The following is a 15708-nucleotide window of genomic DNA, read 5'->3' as shown; positions in this document are numbered from 1 at the left end:
GCAGTCCCAGAGGCCAATGGAGTAATAGACTTATTTGGAAAAAGAAGAATGGACCCCATTGACATTGGTCAGACCTCATCCAAAGTTTTGTGTGCGACTCTGGATTCTCTATTTTCAGAGAGATACAAACAAATTGGAATGTAGTTAGAAAATGTCAAAGGGCCTTAATGAGTCTGAGGAAAAAATTTTTTTTTTTAATGAGTCTGAGGAATACTTTGTTAACTAACCTGGAAAAATGGGATTACTTTGTCAAGTTAGTAGTGATACTAGTTAGGATAAAAATATATCGGATCCTTGAATTTTAAAAAATGTTGCACGCGCCTAGCAGGCACTGTATACTTCTTTGAGTAGAATATTTATTCATGAGTGTGGCAATTTTTTCTCTTAAAAGAGGTGACCGGGAAAGGTGATGGTTAGGAGCCCTGTGGAATGACCAAACTGTGCACATGTGGGAACACATGTCTTCTGCTTCTCGTGGTCCTGAGGGAGATGCGAGGAGATAAAACATGTTCTGTCCTGCAGGCTTTCCAAAACACCCAGAGAGCTAGAACAGCTAAGAGGAAAGGAAGAAGTGAGAAAACAGAGAATAGAGGGAGACAAAGTAGAGTTAATGGAGAGTCTGATAGAATAAGATAGGACGGAAGAGAAAGGAGAGACAAGAAAGACATACTGAGCCCCATGTAGTATAGTCTGGGGAAGAATACACCATAATCTTATGAAGAGATTTATGAACGTGTGGCATGTGGTGTAGCGATGACCAGTGCAAAGCTGCAGATGTCTTAAGTAAGGATTCCTTTAAGAAATCAAATGAATCATGTTCTCTCCTCCTCAAGTTTCTGCATCCTCTCCTCCCTGGCTTTTTTTTTTTTTTTTTTTTCCTATGAAAAGGCCAGATACTCATCAGACTATGATGTGCTATCACATATTTTTAAAGGCCTACCCATATTTTTGATTGGTGGCCTTCAGAATGCTTTCCCACTGCAGTTGAGAACTGTTGAGAAGCTGCTGTACATGATACACCATGGGGCTTTCGTGTCACTTTTAGAGTTCCAGGACTTCAACTTCTGTGAGACACTTTCCCTCCATGTCATACATCTGCAAATTTAAATTCAAGAAAACCCTTTCAAAACAGTGAAATTAAGTAATAATTGAAGTGGATACTAGCTTCTTCAGCACAAAAGGATTTATTTTGGTATATTTTTAGGGTTTGGTACAACACATTGATACAAAATACTAGCATGAGAGAAAAAAAATTGATAGTGTAAAGGATGTGTGATGGGAGAAAAGAACAAAGGGCTTTTCTCCAATCAAATGCAAATGAAAATGACCCGCAAGATTCTGAAAACAGTCTCTCTCCTGACAATGAACATTTTCATGCAGTGAAATCCATTTTTGAGACTCATTAGCAAGCGCTGTGATCTTGCTTATTTTCTATAGAAGCGTCTGGTTATTTCAAATTGATTAGGAGACCTCTGATGTGGGAGACCGAATCACTGAACTACCCCAGGTATTTCTGTAATTGGTTATCATGCTTAATTACGAATGTTTCAGCACAACCAATTTATTCTGGAGCAGATTTTCCTTGCCTTTCCACTGCTGTTCCTGCTGGTGCTGTTTTCTGTTTTTAGAGAGAGAAGGGAATAAAAGGGAGGGAGGGAAAGGGGGGGGGTAGACGGAGAGAACACAAATTCACCTTCTCTTGTGGCTTTTTTTGTTGTTGTTGCTCTAAAAAAGGCAGATTAATGGATTAATGGATTCATTCAAGTATTTATCAATAGCAGTAGTTGAAAATGAAAGAAATGGAAATAGAAACATGTATGTATGAGTTTGTAGTGAGGTCACTCATTGCAAACTGCTACCAATCTTTTCTGGTTCTGTTATTTCCCTTAAACGGTGCTGAGAGCTGAAGTTTAGCTCCTTCATTTCTCACCCTGCCACAGTGCTGGCTGACCTTCATGTATTCAGTCCACTTGCTCCTGAGCTCATCAGAAATAAATGGGCTAGAATAGAACTGAATATGGCTCCACATCGTGCTGTTCATTGTCCGATGATCCTGAAGACCCACAGAAGTAGCTAGTTGTGCTGGTGTCTCAGCTGCAGATGGGGCACACATTACATTCTCCACAATCTCTCAGCTATAGCCCCAGGCATTCCAGAGTCAAATAATGGGGGGCAGGACTCTAGTCAGGGCATGAGCATCATGCCTCCTGCCTCAGCCCTTCTGTGAGGATCTGTGTGAACTTTGCAGCACCATAGAGAGATGGCAGGACTCTGAGTTTAACATCTTATGATTAGAATGTGATTTAAAAAAATGTGGGCATTTTTTGCAGACTTTCCCTGCTGGAGATTGCACATCACCTGGAGCTTCGTATTAAGAAGTGTCTTTTATGACAGATACTCTTGGTATAAGAGCAAAACATGCATTACCTGATGCTAACTATGGTTTCTGTCTAGGACTTTCAAATTTAAGGAGTGTTATTTATTATCTTAAAAGTTAAAGTAGGAGTTTCCATTGTGGCTCAGTGGTTAATGAACTCTGTTAGTGTCCATGAGGACATGGGTTCGATCCCTGGCCTCGCACAGTGGGCTAAAGATCCAGCATTGCTGTGAGCTGCAGTGTAAGTTGCAGATGCGGCTCAGATCCAGTGTTGCTGTGGCTATGGCATAGGCCAGGGTGTACAGCTCCAATTCGACTCCTAGCCTGGGAACTTCCATATGCCGCAAATGCGGCCTAAAAAGACAAAAAAAAAAAAAAAAAAAAAAAAAAAAGTTAAAGTAAACCTTCAAGTAAAGGGAGTTCTAAAAAAATTCCTACTGCTAAAGAATGGGAGGGGTTAGATTTTATCTTGTTTGATTTCCCACTGATGAAATTTACTGGATATTTATGGGAAGTTACAAAAGTAATTTGTACTTTTGTGGATGTGGGAGGGGTCCTTGGGGTAATTTAGGCTAACTTACTCATTCTCAGATGACAGAAATCAAGAGCAGTTAAGTGACTTTTTTCAGTATCAGTTAGTGGCAGAGCTAAAACCAGAATCTAGCTTTACTTCAGATATAGAACCAGCCTGAGAGAAAAAGAAATTTTCTGTTTTCTCAGCATACACGAAGACCAGCATTCTCTTTATGCAAAAATTTTCTGTCCTTAATAGCGTGATTTCATTTTGCTTTTGTTGTGACAATAGGAATTTCTGATAATAGCACAGCATATAATAAATTATAAGGAATTACATTTTTCAATATTTATTTCAGAATCTAATGAAACTATGTTTGATTTTTGAGTATAGGAGTATGTAGAGAAAGCACTTTTCTTCTGTGGCAGCAATATCTGTTTTACAGTTCCTAGTATTTACTATCAGCACCCAGTAAACTTCTGTAAATCATTATCTAGGGTGAGAATTAATTTTAAGAAAAGTAGCCATTGGCAATGTTCACATAAATGTGTGAGAAAAACATTCCAAATGGGGATTTTATAGTCACTGAAGGAAAAGCTCTTCTTTAATATTAGAGCTGCCAAAAGAATTCAGAACTCGAGAGATTCAAATGACAGTAAAGCAGATTGAAGCTGCTCTTCCCTCTACATTCTCCTTTCTTTATGTATTCAGGGCTCTGCATCAAGAAAACTTATATGCAAGGGGTGCGGAACAGATCCAATTATACAGAGCTCTAGCTAATGTCTGACGCTTTAAGTACTTTTCAGAATTTCTGTAGATTGCTATATAGCCACTTCTCAATTTTTCAAAGTAATGAGGAAAGTCTTGGAATGCATTACCCCAAAACCCACAGAATGAAGTAATTAGTATTCATTACCAATTTTATTTCAATGGCTAATTGCACTTTACACTCATATATTGATACAAACCTGGACAGTTGAGTAGCATCTACTATCATTTATTATATGGATATGGAAAGAACAGTTGAAGGGGGTTTTTCTGCTCTAAAGCCTGTATAGAATTTTGCACACAGTTTGATAGAGTGGTGTGATCCATTCAAAACAAGATCTGACACCAGTGAATGGAATGAGGGGAGGGGAGGTTCTTGAGAGGTAGAAGAGATACACATTAAATTTGAGGGTGGCCATGGGTGAAGATGCTGGTGATATTTGTATATATATGTATGCACTCTGACACCTACGAAGGGTCTGAATGGGCATGAGCTGAAATTTGAGAAACTTTAATTGAGTATCTGTTAAGGATAATGAACTGGTAAAACTTCGCTTTGAAGGTCATGCCTCTATTTTTTCTACTCTGAGTCTTAGGGTATTGAAGACTTCACTAACCTTTGTTTGAAAACACAAGAGGGCTACAGATGTCCATAAAATTAACTCATTTCATTCTTGCCTCCCTTGCATTATCACTTAAATGGAATAAGGAAAAATGAATACACTTGATCTTTTCATTTGTAGAAAAAATTCTGGAGTCCTTTTGTGAGCCAGGCACTGTACTAGGAGCTTTTGCCTAAAGCAAGAAACAGAAGGTACATAAAAAGTGGAAATATGAGAAGGAAGTAATAGGATAATTAAAAAATGTGTGGACATTGTATAGAAGAACCATAAGGAATTGTGAGTTAGCTCAGGGATAGCGAGATTAGAATTAGAATGTCTTCACAACTCTCAAACTTGTGAGGCAGATAGAATTCAGAGAAGAATGACTATTAGGAATTCCAGCTCAATAGCAGGAGACAGTGCACAGTAAGCCTTTAGAACTAGGGGAATAAATTGGACACTGTCCTCCAACTTTCCTTCCTCCATAGTATCTTATGCTTTCCCTTGGCGGAACTCAATTGGAAAGCAGAAGAGAGGTAAGCTTTTCTGTGCAGTTCATTATGGGTCTTTGTTTTGGTAGACAGATCAGGGTGTAGAAGGGAGTCAAAAAGAAAAAGAATAGGCTGAGAATGCTGAGAACGTATGCTTTGTCTCATTTCATTGCTCAAGCAGCCCAGTGTGGGTAGTATGCAGCAGGATTTTTAGAAATAACAGAAACCAAATTTAGCTGGCTTAAGCAGGAAAGGATAATGCGAGCCTTCTGGAATTCCCAGAACACCTGGAAAACCCACTTCCAGAAGGATTCCACTGCTCCTTACCCTGGGTTTATGTTATACACACTACTGCTGCTGCTGCTTCACAGCCAGAGATTCTTCCTCATGAACTCTTTTCTTGTTTCAGCTACTGATTGAAAACTGAGGCAGGTGCCTATAAGTAGTAGCATCTGGAGCTTTTGACTGACCTTTGCTTTGATGGTGGCAGAGCGAGTACCTGGCAGTATTAATTGTATATAGAAGGGCAGTGCCTCTCACGAGAATTTTTACATAAGGTATTCTCCAAATTTAGGAATGGGTTTCTAGTGATAGGTGACCAAAGAGTATGTCAGGTGCCTAGTACCCATAGGTTTTATTAGCTTCATTTTGTAGATGAAGATCTGGGGTTCAGGGAGGCTAAAAAATCTTGCCAAATTAATAGCTTTAGTTGAGAGTCAAAGCTCAAGTGTAGGTTTTTGCTGTTTCTACTATGTCAACATTTCTCTCTAGTTTCTTAGATAATTCAATCTGATTTCCACTTTAGTGCATTTTTCTTTTTAAGACAGCACTGGATATTTTTTGAAGGTGCAAATGATTCTAAAGTTGACTTGGATAGAGAAATGTATGAAAAAAACATCAAAAAGGGAAAAGAAAAGGAATAGTGAGAGGAGATCTGCTTTCTGAGTATTAAACTATAATAGCTTCTGTAGTAACTGAAATAGTGTGGTGAGGTATAGGGATATACAGATTAACACAATAGACTAGAAATTCCAGAAATAGATCCAAATAGTTTGTGATAAAAGTAGAATATTAGTACAGTAGAAGAAAATATAGATGATAAATTTGTTGGAAAAATCTGCTGTTTGATATAAAAAATCATATCTTATACTAATTGAATTCCAAAGCATTAAACATTTTAATATGAAAAATGAAAAAGAGTAAAAGTAAATGTAGGTGAATATACTCTTAATCTGTGTAAAGCATGTCTAAATATGTCACCAAAGGAAGGGAAGATAGAAAAAAACTGTTGCAAGATTGAGTATATAAAAATAAAAATGTCGCCATAGTAATAACACTTTAGACAAATAGTTACCTGGAGAAATACAAAGTACGTGAAATAAAAAGGCTAATGTATTAAGTATATAAAGAAATAAATCCATAGAAGGAGACTTGAAAATGACTTATTAACAGTGAAAGGATGTTCAGTCACATTTGTAGTAGTAATGAAGTGGATTCATGTTACAACAAAATTAGCAGAAATTAAAGAAATTAACAGTGTCCAAGGTAGGGCAGGGTGTGTGTGTGTGCATGTGTGTGTGCGTGCGCACATGACAGGAGGGTTATTTTATACCATTCTGGTTGGGATAAAAATTGGATTAACTTTTCTGGAGAGTTATTTGGCATTTTATACCAAAATTCTTTAAAATGCCCTTTGACCAAAAAATGCCACTTCCAGGAATTTTCCATCATGAAATAGTCCAATAAACACATAAATAACCCAGGAATTAACTTCACAGTTACTTGCAATAGAAAAAAATTAGGCAAACAATTACTAAATATTCATAAGCTGGGGATGCTAATTGTCTTATGTAACATTTATAAAGTGGAGTACTACTTAGCCATGAGAAGGCTGATATCTGTCTAGTGATATCAAAAGTGATCCATGATATATTTTTTAGTTGAAAAAAATCAGGGTATAAAATTCCTTGAGTAACATATCTAATATTTGTAAGAAAAAAAGGATTGTGTGTAGAAAAAACTGGGAAGATTATGCTTTAAAGTGTAAACAGTGATTTTTATCTGACTAGTAGCATCTTGAGTGACCTTTATTTTCTTTTATCCATGTAAAAGATATAAATTACCATTAAGCAACGTATAAAGACTAGTTTTCATGTTCTCTTTTTTACATGATTTTTCTAGTATAAGTGTGTGTGTGTGTGTGTGTGTGTTTGTGTGAAAGAGGGTCATAAGAAGTTAGGAAGAGGCAAAGTAGAGAGAAAGATGGAGGATATAGAGTGATTTGTCCTAATTTGCAATCTTCAAAGGATGTGGAAGGAAAGAATTGATGACTATTCTTGCACCTAAGTCCTACTTTTTTATCAGGAGCTGTTCTCAATCCTGTTTACAGCTTTATATTCATCTGGTCTAGAAGACTATGGCTCTCACATGTCTTCTCCCTAGCCCTCTCTCTGATAGCAGTGTTGATATGCAATGGAGATGACTAGAGACCCTCAAATTAGGCAGAGGCGCAGGAGAAAATCAGAAGCTAGATAGCCTCCTATTTTTTTAATTTCTTTTTTTTATTACTCAATGAATTCATTACATTTATAGTTGTACAATGATCATCACAATCCAATTTTATAAGATTTCCATCCCACACCCCCAGCACATGCACCCAGTCCCCAAACTGTTTCCTTTGGAAACTATAAGTTTTTCAGTCTGTGAGTCAGTATCTGTTCTGCAGAGAAGTTCATTGTGTCCTTTTTTCAGATTCCACATGTCAGTGATAGCGTTTGATGTTGGTGTCTCATTGTTTGACTGACTTCACTTAGCATGATAATTTCTAGGTCCATCCATGTTGCTAAAAATGCCAGTATTTCATTCCTTTTAATGGCTGAGTAATATTCCATTGTGCATATGTACCACATCTTCTCAGTCCACTCCTGTCGATGGACATTTAGGTTGTTTCCATGTCTTGGCTATTGAAAATAGTGCTGCAATGAACATTGGCGTATGTGTGTCTTTGAGAGTCATGGTTTTCTCTGGATAGATGCCCAGGAGTGGGATTGCTGGATCAAATGGTAGTTCTATGTTTAGTTTTCTGAAGAATCTCCATATTGTTTTCCACAGTGGCTGCACCAATTTACAATCCCCCCAACAGTGTAATAGGGTTCTTTTTTCTCCACACCCTCTCCAGCACTTATTGTTTGTAGACTTTTGGATGATGGCCATTCTGGCTGGTGTAAGGTGGTACCTCATAGTGGTTTTGACTTGCATTTCTCTAATAATGAGTGATGTTGAACATCTTTTCATGTGTTTTTTTGCCACCCATATGTCTTCTTTGGAGAACTGTCTGTTTATATCTTCTGTCCATTTTTTGATGGGGTTGTTTTTTGGTACTGAGTGGTAGGAGGTGTTTATAAATTTTGGAGATGAATCCCTTGTCAGTCGCTTCATTTGCAAAGATTTTCTCCCATTCTATGTGTTGTCTTTTCATTTTGTTTAGGGTTTCCTTTGCTTTGTTTTGTTTAGGGTTTTCTTGTGCAGAAACTTTTATGTTTAATTAATTCCCACTTGTTAATTTTTGTTTTCACTCTCATTACTCTAAGAGGTGGATCTGAGAAGATGTTGCTGTCGTTTATGTCAGAGAGTGTTTGGCCTATGTTTTCCTCCAAGAGTTTTATAGTATCTGGTCTTATATCTAGGTCTCTAATACATTTTGAGTTTATTTCTGTGTATGGTGTTAGGGAGTGTTCTAATTTCATTCTTTTCCATGTGGCTGTCCAGTTTTCCTAGCACCACTTGTTGAGCAGACTGTCTTTTCTCCATTGTACATTCTTGCCTCCTTTGTCATAGATTAGTTGGCTGAAGGTGTATAGGTTGAATTCTGGGCTTTCTATCCTGTTCCACTGATCTATATGTCTATCTTTGTGCCAGTGACATATGGTTTTGATGATTGTTGCTTTGTAGTATAGTCTGAAGTCAGGGAACTTGATTCCTCCAGCTCCATTTTTCTTTTTCAGGATGTCTTTGGCTATTCTGGGTCTTTTGTGCTTCCAAACAAACTTTAAAATATTTTGAGTTCTGTGAAAAATGTCCTTGGTAATTTGATAGGGATTGCATTGAATCTGTAGATTGCCTTGGGTGATATAGTCATTTTGATAATATTGACTTTCCTATCCAAGAGCATGGTATGTCTTTCCATCTATTTGTGTCATCTTTGATTTCTTTCATTAGTGTCTTATAGTTTTCAGAGTACAGGTCTTTTGTCTCTTTAGGTAGGTTTACTCTTAGGTATTTTAATCTTTTGGATGTGATGGTAAACAGGATTGCTTCCCTAATTTCTCTTTCTGGTCTTTCATTGTTAGTATATAGAAATGCTGTTGATTTCTGTGTATTGATTTTGTATCCTGCAACTTTGCCCAATTCATGAATGAGCTCTAACAGTTTTCTGGTAGAGTCTTTAGTATTCTCTGGGTATAGTATCCTGTCATCTACAAGTAGTGATAGCTTTGCTTCTTCCTTTCCAATTTGGATTCCTTTTATTTCTTTTATTTCTCTGATTGCCGTGGCTAGGACTTCCAAAACTATGTTGAATAGTGGTGGTGAGAGCAGACATCCTTGTCTTGTTCCTGATCTCAGTGGGAATTCTTTCGGCTTTTCACCATTGAGAATGATGTTAGCTGTGAGTTTGTCTATATGGCCTTTATTAAAATGTTGAGGTAGCTTCCTGCTATGCCCACTTTCTGAAGGGTTTTTTTTTTATCAGAAACGGGTGTTGGATTTTGTTAAAGGCTTCTTCTGCATCTATTGAGAGGATCATATGGTTTTTATTCTTCAGTTTGTTAATGTGGTGTATCACACTGATTGATTTGTGGATATTGAAGAACTCTTGCATCCCTGGGATAAATCCCACTTGATCATGATGTACAATCCTTTTAATGTATTTTTGGATGTGGTTTGCTAGTATTTTGTTGAGGATTTTTGCATCTATGTTCATCAGTGAAATTGGCCTGTAGTTTTCTTTTTTTTGTGGTGTCTTTGGTTTTGGTATCAGGGCAATGGTGGCCTCACAGAGCGAGTTTGAGAGTGTCCCTTCCTCTTCACTTTTTTGGAATAGTTTCAGAAGGATAGCTCTTCTCTAAATGTTTGATAGAATTCACCTGTGAAGCCATAAATAGCCTTCTCTTGATCACTGGGTAGTGAACTGCTTTACTTGGAGAATGTAGATCAGGAGGGCAGTTTTGGTGGAAATAGAAGAAGATAAGGCATTGGGGAAAGACAGTTGGAAGGGTTAAGGAATGGATTCAGGATTGGTCAATGACTATGATGCTGAGGCCTCCCATTCTCCTGCTTCAGGGGTCATTCTAACCTTTAATAACCAAAAACATGATTGCAGTATCCATGCTGTAAACTGATAGGGACCTTGAACATCTCAGTATGTTTAAATCTGGTTAGGTTGGCTGTGTCTGAGTAAGAGCAATCATACCACTCCTTCATTGGTCCATGCCACAGTCTGGCTCCTACTAACTGTCCCTGTTGGCTCCTGAGGCTCTGTTTTTCTTCTCTTTCACTCCACACTGGGCACTACCTCCCTTTTCCTGCCTTGGGTATCACCAACACAATCCTTCTATGAGCAGCAGGCTTTTACTGTAGTTTTAGAATGTTGCAGCAGAAGATGGGAGTGGTGCAATGAGTAAAACAATATGGAACATTAAATCTGAAGTCTAAATGTTTCTTAAAATTATTAGCATTTAGAAATTCTTTTCCTGAAGCTGCCTTACATATCCCCTCTTCCTTAATTTCTGGGACCCTCATTTCTTTTGTTTCGGGGCAAAAACTTTGAATACCTTTTCAAAGACAATTTAGTCCTCTATTTTTTGGTGCAAGGAGTAGGAGGAACTTACCTTTCCTATGCCAAAAGACCCTTAAATGTGGGAGCCATCATTCCTGGATATTTATTACATGTGTGTTTGCAATAGCAGTTGATTAACTACATCTTTTTTATTCTCTCCATTTCATAATACTGGATTGAGTCAAGACTAAAGAAAGGTCAAGATATTGTTGGGCTCTTTATTCTATCATGAGATCTTTCTTTATTCTCAGAGGCCACTCTGTGGACTAGGTTAATTTTGATACCAGATGGACCTTCACTTTGGGACATAGTAAGGAACCAAAAGGACCCTGAAGAAAGGATATAGTTGAACAATGAAAAAGGGAGAAGCTAGTCTAAATTTCCTCCTAGAGCACTAGACTTAGAATGAATCAGAGTAATCTTCTCTAACCTGCCCGTAATACTGATAGGGAAACTGAGGCCCTAAGAATTTAAGTGACTTGCACAAATGTATTTGATGAGTTAACATAGAGCTGAGACTGGAATTCAGGTCTTCTAGCCAACAACCTAGTGATCTATCCATTAGCACATGCAGTTGACCCTTGAACAACACAAGTTTGAACTACATGGGTCCACTTATATGAAGATTTTTTTTTTTCAATAATAAATACTGCAGTTCTACCTGATCCACTCTTTGTCGAACTGACAAATGCTGAACATCAGATGTGAAGGAACTGGTAATTGGGAGGGAAAACTGTAAGCAATATATGGATTTTCGATTCTGAAGAGGGTTAGCGCTCCTAACCCCATGCTGTTCAAGAGTCAGTTGTACTTTAGTTCTTCCAAGAGGCATTAGACCATCCAGTACCTCATTAATTGATAAAATTAGTGTGGAACAGAAATGAACTTGAGTACAGCAAGATGATTAACAATCTCAAGCGTTTGAGATTGACCCTTTTGGAGAATTTTCCTACCTTTATTTTCTTTAGTTGTTCATAAAATTTAGTAGGTTTCTTGTTTTCTAAAAACAGAATATTGTATTTAGGGAAGTGCTTTTCAACATGAGAGGATTCTAATACTGATAAGGCAATAGAGAACATTTTCCAAATATTTGTATAATAATCTGTTAGGGGCAACATAATAAAGACCTGATGATATTAGCACTTAACTTTTCTTGAAATATTTTCATGTTACACATATCTCCTTTCTATTGGAAAAGATCAAAGGAACTATAATACTCTAGAGGCAACTTCAAAAGGCAAGTGAGCATTTTTGACCAAGTTTTATCTCTTTGCATATAGGCAACTACACAGCAAGAACAGCAGCAAAGGGATTCACCAAGTGAAAGGAAAGAACATTTGAAGCAGGAGAGAAATAATTTCCTAGCAAGAAGGGCTATGTGATGATGGTTCAGCTGGTGATCCATTATGCCTGTTAAGAGGCCAAAGAGAACTGTAGATCTCTGAGGTCCATGGGGGCAGAGGCAAGGGAATAAGATGAGGGAACACTAGAATAAATGAAGTGCCTTTAACAGCTGAAAAAGGCTGATGGATGTGCTCTGCACCTCAGAAGACAGAGCTCCCAGCAGGAGAATAAAGAGTGCAACAGAGCAGAGCCTGCTAGAACCACATAGTTAGGGAACTGATCCTCTAATAACCTCCCATTTCAGGAGGTTATAATGTGCTATAAAAACTCCCTGTCTCTAGACTAAAACCTGGCACAACCACACTTAACTGCATTTTACTGCCATTGTACAAATCCCTGATTTGCTGTTACTTTCTCTTAAATAGGGCAGGATCCATCCTCAGCATTGCAGGTGCCAAGATGTTTTATAAAAATTTTCCATAGAGAATGGATTTGATTTTTAAAATGCATAAACTGGATTTCAGTTCTTAAATTGAAATGCTGGACTAGGCACCAAGGACATTTTGATTAAATCATGCCTATGTTCAGGCTATTAATTCCAACTCGAATGGGGTCAATAGATAGAGAAAACTACTTGGAAAGCAGAGATATCCAGACTCTCCCATGGCTGAAGGTCATCCAATAGGCAATTCTCCTCAGTCTTCATAACAAAATTTGGGGAAGCTTTTATATATTGACGCTTTCATTTACTATCAGTCAAAAGGAAATAAAATATTTTATTTTATAGAAGTCTATTGATACTTCTAAAAATAGACCTAATAATAAACATAATACTTACATGTGTATTTCAAATGCCGCACCCATCAGTAATGAGTCTTCTTACACCTTGACCTGACACAATTTTATTTCAGTGGTTGGTTACAGTTCATGATCTATCCATTCTATACTTCGAAAACAATTAACTGGAATGTTAATTAAATCAAATGACTGTGCATGGTCAAATTCAGAGTCAGAAATTAAAGTCAGGTTATTGTATCTCTGCTTTCCTTCTCTATATAATTCTTGATAATCAGAATCAATTATAATGAGTGAATTATCATTATTTATTCACTAATTTCCAAGTAACAGTCTTTTTCTAGATACATAAGATATTCTACAAAGTATAGAAAAAATAGACTGCCCATCATGAAGCATAACAAATTGAAATAAAAAAAAGCATATGACTATTTAGAGAACCAGAAGCCTAATTAAGCAATTTATATTTTATATTTTCTCAGATTTGTTCCTGAAGAAGGGGTCACTTTGATAACCCAGCTGTTCTAGCTAATTATTTTCAAAATGAATTGCTATTTGCACTTGACTCTATTGGTGTATTTATTTTCAAGTTAGAGGCCCAGCTTCAAGCCGATATCTTCAATTTAAAGGTCACAGTAATCTCCTCCTCCTTTTTTTGAGAAACTAGTGGGCTAAATATGCTCTTCCACAGAAGATTTTTTTTTTTTTTAACAATAGGTACACAAAACCTTATGTTTTTCCAACTTTAAACTACATGTATTTTTCTTTCTGTTGTCACTAGGGCCATTATGTGAGGAATTAAAAAGCCCTCTTACTTTTAACTATACTTTATTATTTTAACAACTCAAGATTGCGAGTTCTGGAAATAGACTAAGAACAAAAGAAGGGTCTCACTTGTATGTGGATCCTTTGCAAGCATTTTGATTCTGTTTTTAAGGCTGAACTCTTCTACTTTGATTTTCTTTTTTTTATAATGGTTTTTATTTTTTTCCATTTACAGTGTTCTGTCAATTTTCTGCTGCACAGCGAGGTGACCCAGTCACACATACATGTATACAGTCTTTTTTTCTCACATTGTCATGCTCCATCACAAGTGACCAGACATAGTTCCCCATGTTACACAGAAGGAGCGCATTGCTTATCCATTCCAAAGGCAATAGTTTGCATCTATTAATCACAAATTCCCAGTCCCTCCCACTCCCTACCCTTCCCTCTTGGCAGCCACATTTCTGAATTATGGGATGCTGTATTGCCTTTTTTTTTTTTTTTGGACCACTTTTTGCTTTTTGTGCATCCTGAGCTATGTAAGTCAGTTGGTGCAGTGGTTAGAGTGTATATGGTCTGCAGTTGTTTTTTTTTCACTTTTCTGAAGTATTCTGTGTAATAAAGTTCTGATTTGGATCTGTTTATATATGGTTTATATACTTGGAACATATAAAAGGGGCATGTTATCTAGCCTGGGTGATGGCTACCTGAAGGAATGCTGTGAGCTGAGTCTTTAACAATCAGTACGAGCTGCCAAATGTGTATTTTTTGCACGTCAATTCCAGGCAGAAGGAACTGTGGATGAAAGGCTCCAGAGATAAGAAACTCTGATGTATTCATGAAATTTAGTGTGGCTGGAATGTAGGGTATGTGTGTAGGGAAGGGATATTGTGTAGAGGAAAAAGGTAGGAGATGAAGTCTGGCAAGTAGGCAGGCTCCAGAAGTATAATGGCTTTGCCAAGGAGATGAGAAGGTGGAGGGCAAGCGTGCAGGGGAAGAAAATCTCTGAAAGATTTTAGACAAGTAACCAATTACATAACGGTTTGACTGACTCCTTAACTTGCTGCTTTGGAGCCCTTTGAGATCTTTAGAATTCATTATTATACCACCTAGCAGACTGCTTTCCAGGCTTCATAAATTGACAGTCTTTCAACCAAATAGAGCAATTTCCTGAGCTTCCCAGTGGCAAGGATTACCCTTTCTAGGTACAGTAAATTCCTTTGGACCTTTACTCACCTTTTTCCTTTCTATGATCTTTATAATGCCTGATTCTTTCCCAGATAGTCCCATGAACTATTGTATTAATGGGTAAATCCAGATTAAAACTATCTCTCCTTTGTTGCATATTTGCATTTGAATCTGAATCCTCAGAAATGGCTTTCCTTCAGGGGATTTCAGGCCCCATGCCAGGCATGAAGATGTGCAAGCTTTCAACTCATCTCAAACTAGGCCATGTAAGTGACTGTCTACGTGGACTTCAAAGACATTTGGTTTTGGTACTTAATCTGGTCTGCCTGTGAGAGGCTCACCATTATACCTTCTAAAACTAAACTGAGTGTGCATGGATGTGTATTTAGATTCAGCATAGTGATGTGTGTATTTTTTTTTTTTTTTTTTTTTTTTTTAGTTTGTGCTTTTAAGAATCAACTAAGAAAGTTCTGTTATTTGATCCTGCTGATGTTCCCTTTCAGACAGCTGCCACCAGCACCGCTTGGCCACTTCCTTTTTATTTCCTATTCCCTTTTAACTGTCTAGCTTACTTTGATATGATTTCGTCTCTCTCTGTAATGGCAATGAGAGAGGATGTTTTTCCCAAGGCCATGGCATGATATGCCTTTTAATTCATTTTAGGTTTATTACCTTGCAAATGTAAGAATGAATTAGAGCTCTGTTTGCCCTGGCTAAGCATGTTTTAGACATGTTGGAAGGTGAAAGTGTGCATTAGACTACTTGTATGCTCGACAGCCCCTTTCTGTGACAACATTGGTCATTAGAGGCTTGATTCCTAGGTCTGCCACTTTTCTACCTTGTGACTTTGGATAACCCACACAATCTATCTGCTTACTACCTCCTTCTTTATAAAGAGTAAAGAGAATATAATTTTACCTTCCTGAACTCCCAGGAATGCTGTGAGCTTTCAGATCAGGTGTGAAATTTGCTTTGAATGCCGTGAATTCCATGCAAGAATGCTCTTAGAGGGGCTTTAAAAATGTTAA

General features: G+C 37.4%; 1 long non-coding RNA gene across 1 annotated transcript in view; it reads left to right on the top strand.

The window, feature by feature from the left end:
• LOC106506459 overlaps window positions 946-15708 on the top strand; it is a 352618-nt gene continuing 337855 nt past the window's right edge. Inside the window, exon 1 of the long non-coding RNA XR_002339789.1 lies at window positions 946-1507. This is a non-coding gene — a long non-coding RNA (uncharacterized LOC106506459). The remainder of the gene's footprint in view (window positions 1508-15708) is intronic.

The sequence above is a fragment of the Sus scrofa genome, chromosome 16 (genome assembly GCF_000003025.6).
Source record: "Sus scrofa isolate TJ Tabasco breed Duroc chromosome 16, Sscrofa11.1, whole genome shotgun sequence".
Lineage (NCBI taxonomy): Eukaryota > Metazoa > Chordata > Mammalia > Artiodactyla > Suidae > Sus > Sus scrofa.
The sequence above is the reverse complement of the archived record's forward strand: the minus strand, read 5'-3'. Positions and strand labels throughout refer to the sequence as shown.